Raw genomic sequence first — 6,100 nt, 5'->3', positions numbered from 1 at the left:
TTTTTTTTCTTTTTTTTTTTAATATAACCGCTACATCAATTAGCGGTTTTGTTTAGGAATTTGTACTAAACCGCTATATGAAATGACGGTTTTCATTAGTTTAATTTTTTTTTAAAAAAAAATTAAAGCTGGGTAAACCGCCACTTGAGATGGCGGTTTTATAACTGTACAAAACACACCCAGTTTGCTGTTTTTATCATTTCATTTCACTCCTTGTTCTTCTGCCGCTGCTGCTTCAAAAAAAAATTTCTTCACTCATTTACTTCATATTTACAATTCCTCTCATTCAATTAAACTAATCAACTTCATTCCCATCTTCTCCTTCTTTACTTGTTCATTTTCATCCTCATTTAAGGTATGAATATAACCCTAATTTTTTTCAATTTGTAAATTGTTTTTCTGTTCATTATTGTTGTCATTTGAAGTTATAAATACATTGATTATTTGTTACATTCTCTTGATTTCATGATTTAAGTTTATATTTTACACATTTATAATTGAATTTTATGATTTGGTTTTTATGCATATAAAGTGTTTGATGAAATGCTTCAATGAAAGTTTACTACTTTGTAGGGTTAGTTTAATGGTTTTAGGATATATTCATGGTATTTTTAGCTTTATAAATGAATTGAACATTCTAATAAGTGTTCTAATACCTTAATAATACACATTCTTGTATTCATATTTACACTTCACTTACTCACAATCAACAATAAAGTGTATGTGAAATCACATGAAAAACATGCTTGTGTTTGCAGAATATGGATCATTATCCCGTTATAGCGTATTGGGGTAGGGAAGTAAGTTATACTGGATTCGATGTTGTGTATAGTGATGTTTATCCATCGTCGGAATACTAATTTTGAGGTGTTTCATAGCAAAGTCTGTGATGTAATTGGTTGTGATCTTAACTCTTTTATGTTAAAAATAGAGATGAAATATGCGGTGACAGGGAAAAATGTGTTAGTCCCGATTAAGAATGATGAAAGCATAAGTGCTCTTGCTTATGCGGCATCACAAGCCCCTGGAACGGCAATGGAGGTTTATGTTGAATTGGTTGCAAATTTGGGTAATGCGAGGGAAGTCATGACTAGCATGGAACTTCCAAAATCAGGTCCTAGTGTACGCCATGATACATTCACAAAAATGTACCGTAACCCAAATTACGATATTACGGTGAAGTTGACTTGGCTCAGTGAGCATTTTAGCGCGCTAGAGGATGACGCAAATGATATTACGGTGGATAGACATGTGCGAGCGTACATTTTGTACCTGTTTGGATGCATCTTATTTTCAAACAAGAGCGGTGACTCGGTGCAGTTGATCTATCTCGCTCTACTAGGAGACTTGGAGTGGGTAGATGAGTATAGTTAGGGAAGTGCTACCCTAGCGTATCTGTATCGTAATTTATGTCGAGCATCTCGTAAGGGTGCCAAGGACATTGGAGGCTGCTTGATGTTGTTACGGATATGGTCGTGGGAGCATATTCATATAGAGAGGCCTATAATTCAGACGATTCGACCCGCTGGGCAACATGATCAGGAAAATGACGCGGAGGATTTTGAACCGTTGTTAGGTTCACAGCATCGTCGTGGGATGGATCCTTTAGAAGTAAGGTAGCAACACTCAATTCACTATTTAAATTCAAAATTTCACTATTTTATGATATATGAAAATATTAAACAATGTTCATTTTTTTGCAGCTGGCTTCGTGTATATCTTTCGAGGTCCCACTCCCCACCTACTCTCGTCTACTACAAAGACGCACTTGATCGAAAACGGGACGAACAGATTATTAACATTTACTATTTGTATTAGTTATGAATAAATTGTATATATTACTGAGTATATTGATTTCTATTACAGATGACATGGTAGCCTTACACAGTGGCTAAGATGGACTCTCTGTCACACATATGTACATCGGGCCACGAGATTTGGAGATCGCGTTGTCCACTTATTTGCTTTGACATTGTCGAGCTACATCTCCTGGATCGTGTCATGCGTCAATTCGGTTTGGAGCAGGTTATTCCGCATGCCTGTGACACCCAACCTCAACTACATGCGATTGATCGGAGGACTGGGGACAAGAACTACGTTGTACGACATAGATCACAGGTAGATGCGTGGAATGACCGAGCATCTCGATTGGTTCGAGGAGATAATTACACCGGTCATAGCTCTGGTACGTACATGAATTGGTACAGGCGTATCTTCATATTACGCCTAACAAATTGCGCAGCCAGGATCACATTACCATCCGACATCTACGTTACCGGTACGTCTTCTTTTAACACTCATAACATATAGTAATTGTAACACCCCTGAATTTCCGACCCCTTAACGAAACCAAAACCGTAAAGGACGGGAGGAAATTCGGGTGTTACATAAAAGAAAAAAGGAAAAGAGTTTTTATATAAACGTTAAATATTAATTTTAAAAGGTGAGTGAGTGGAAATTTTGGCAGCATCTGCCTTAAAATTGTGCGTCTTTGTAGAAAACAAAAGTTAATTCAAAAACTAATAAAGTAAAGGCACCAATGGCCTATCAAAGCTATGTCACGGCGGAATAATTCGTCGCCGGCTTCTCAAATCAACATGCCAAGCATGGATCGTGGTTCCAGTGTCGACGTTTGCGTTTTAAAAAGACTTAACTCCTCAAAACCATACAGAGTTATAAACTACGCAGCGGAAATACAAATGCACGTGGGAGGGCACAAGGCCTCATAACAAAACATATACAATCAAAATTTACAAAGGATAACAAGAGATACAAAATCGAAAGATAGGGGTAATGACACAAGTTATGCTTCGCGCTCATCACTCTTCCCAAATGCAATGCAATACATAAAAAGCTCCAGTACCTGCTAAGCCAGTCTATAATCCTCCTGCTGCTCGACATTAGACCAAAGGCCAATGCGTCATAGCAGGACAATCATAGAAAGTCATCAACAATTAAACATAAACACAAACACGTACACGTCAGTATCCAGCAACAAGTTATATATATGCAACCAACAATCAATTCAACAAACGAGGGAAGAAGGACACTCCAATGTATAAAAATCTACTCCAACCATTCCTCATTTCTGTGCACTTCTCAATGCCTTCACCATTTTCTATTCCTTCCTTAATTCCACGTATCTTCTTTTGTGACTAGAGGCCACCATATTGGGGTTTGCAAGACCCACATGGCAACACCTCAGCCAAGGACGGTGACGGCCATGCCGGCGCCCAATGGCAAAGTATGATCATACCCCCGTACAGCGACCATATATAGATGATCCATGCCTCCGGGAACTAAACCAACTGGGGTACCAATCCAGTGGAGTCACAGTAATATCCAACTTAATATCTCATCAATAAGGGACTCATTCCCATTCCATCTCATATAATCCAACATTCTACTCTTGCGATATCAGAACTCAATCTCTACCATCTTTACAACTGATTTTCACTTGTAGCACAAACTTAACAGTATTTAAATAGCAAATCATATTCAACCTAGCTCGCATAATATTATCACGCAAGGAAAATATATTGAAGATGCATGCAAGAATCAGTTACTGCGTGTACTTACTAATACTTCACAGTTTCAAGACAATGCATATTATCAAAATAAACAATAATGTCTTAAAGAAAATTGCATATAAGGGTTATTACTGCGTGTACGTACCTGTAAGCGTCACTGCACGATCAAGAATCACAAAATCACCCAACTAAGACTCTACTTTCTCTTAAGAATGGGCACCTATATAAGTTATGAGTAGAACTAATGAATTCCTTTAACTACTTTGCCATACCAAACTAAATACCAAAATAACCGCTATCACCCATTCAACATGAGTTTTCGATTACTCTAACACGCACACAACTCATTCAATACAAGTCAAAATCATTAACATAACACAACATAAGACTTTCCATCTATTTAAAGTAGAAGTATGTGTGAATAGTTTCTTTACATTAATCAACTTGAGTTATAGCGATCCACGTTACTTTAGGATAACATATCAATTCACACTTAAATCTTGCGATGTTCATGTAGTGCTAATATGACGACAATGACGAATCTTAAGTTTATCACATCGCAATATCATCCATTATTTTCTTCAAGGTTAGGAAGAACTACAATCACGACATCATAACTAGTAACTTTAGCAACTCTCAACAATAAGTTAGACACTATGCTCATGACTTATTGAAATTACGTATTTACAACATCAATAACAACCTAATAAGGTAGTAGTAATTCTTTACAATTTAAATCAATAACAATTAGCAACCATTATTTCCAATTTAACAACCAAAATCACTTCTATAATCAGCTACAATCATCACCATTACTAATTATCACAACAATAACCAATCGACTAAGTCTCAAAACAACTTTTAAGGTTATTAAATCATTCATCACACCACCAAAATATAGCATAAACCCACATTATTAGTAATTTCATCTCTAAATCCAAATCCTAGTCATTTTCTATTCAAAAAATAACACTTTTAACCATCATTCATATCAAGAATCACCAAAACTAATACACCACCAAAATGCACATAAAAGCCTACATCATTTCAAATTTCAAAGATAACACTTTTAATTGTTACTTATAGTAAGATTCAAAGGAACTAACACACAACCCACATACAACTCATAATTTCTAATCATATTTCAAACCCTAAATCATAAATATGTTCCATTCATCAATCACATTTTTACCCACAAAAAGATTTAATGAAAATAATACAAGTTCAACACCTTTCATTCACATTTCAAAATCCCAATTCATAAGTACATTAAATAATCAATCAAATTCTTGCCCATAACAAAATTCAATGACAATCATACAAAAATCAGCACCAAACTCATAAACTTTGTTAAAATTGCAATTAGAAACAAGTAAAAGAAAATCAAAACAATGGAAGAAGAAGTGGCTTACAATGGTGGGACAAGAACAAGAGGTGAAACTACAGTTAATTATCGTTGTGATGGTGTCGTATATGGAGCTCGGTGGCGGTGGGGATTCCGGAACAGGCGCTGCTTCTGTCAGGGGAAGCAATTGCAGCAGCTGCTGCCCTTGGAGGGAGGAATTGAGCCGGCTGCTGGTGGCTGTCGTGGGGAAGAGAAAACGCAGCCGGTTGCTGCTGCTAGGCGGCCTGCTGCGGTGGTTCTTGAGGGCTGCAGATGGGTCGTGAGGGAGAGGGGAGTGCGAGAAGAGAGAAGAGAAAAGAGGGAATGGGAGAAGGAGGAAGTGGACGGCGTGATTGAGTGAGGGAGGGAGTAATACCCCCTTAAACCCTAACTCATCCTATTTATTTAATTTACACACTTATTTATTTATTTGTTTACCTAGGTTCATCTTCTTGCGAGGCCCAACTAAGAAACTCACCTTCGTGTGCTCACACATTTCAATAAAATAATTATTTTGATTCAAACCTCTTTTTTTTAGAAGTCGTAATTGTATTTTTTTTTTTAATATAAATATATGTTAATATTTAAATTCATATACGAAAGAAATTTATTAAAACTACTTCAAAATTAATTTAATATAATTATAAAATACCCAAAAGTCATTAAAATATTAATTAATGACGTCAGAAAATCTCGGGGTGTTACAGACTACCCCCCTTAAAAGGAGTTTCGTCCCCGAAACTATCGCGACCAAGGTACTAATTGTGAAAATTTGTATTTCTAATAACTCGAGGAGGCGTCTTAACGATTTTAAGCCTAGGGAATTAACTCAAAGATCGCGACTTATTGATGCTATTATACTCGCTCTGTCCAAATATTCATAAATATTTCGTTTCGTGCATTCATAATCATTTAAATTAACTCAACACCCAATCAAAACATGTATATATCACACAATTTACCTAACACAATCAATCAAAAGCATGTAAAAATCACAAAATTGACTCAACACGGTCAATCAAAAGCATGCAAATATCACACCAATTGATTCACACAATCAATCAAAGCATGTAGATATCACATAGATAGGTTCAAATAATCAATCCAAAGCATGCAAGTTTGTAGCAGGTTGTTATCATAGAGACAAAAATGCGTGAAAACGCAGGAGAAAATGCGTGTAAACGCA

Source organism: Amaranthus tricolor, chromosome 16 (genome assembly GCF_026212465.1).
Source record: "Amaranthus tricolor cultivar Red isolate AtriRed21 chromosome 16, ASM2621246v1, whole genome shotgun sequence".
NCBI lineage: Eukaryota > Viridiplantae > Streptophyta > Magnoliopsida > Caryophyllales > Amaranthaceae > Amaranthus > Amaranthus tricolor.
The sequence above is the reverse complement of the archived record's forward strand: the minus strand, read 5'-3'. Positions refer to the sequence as shown.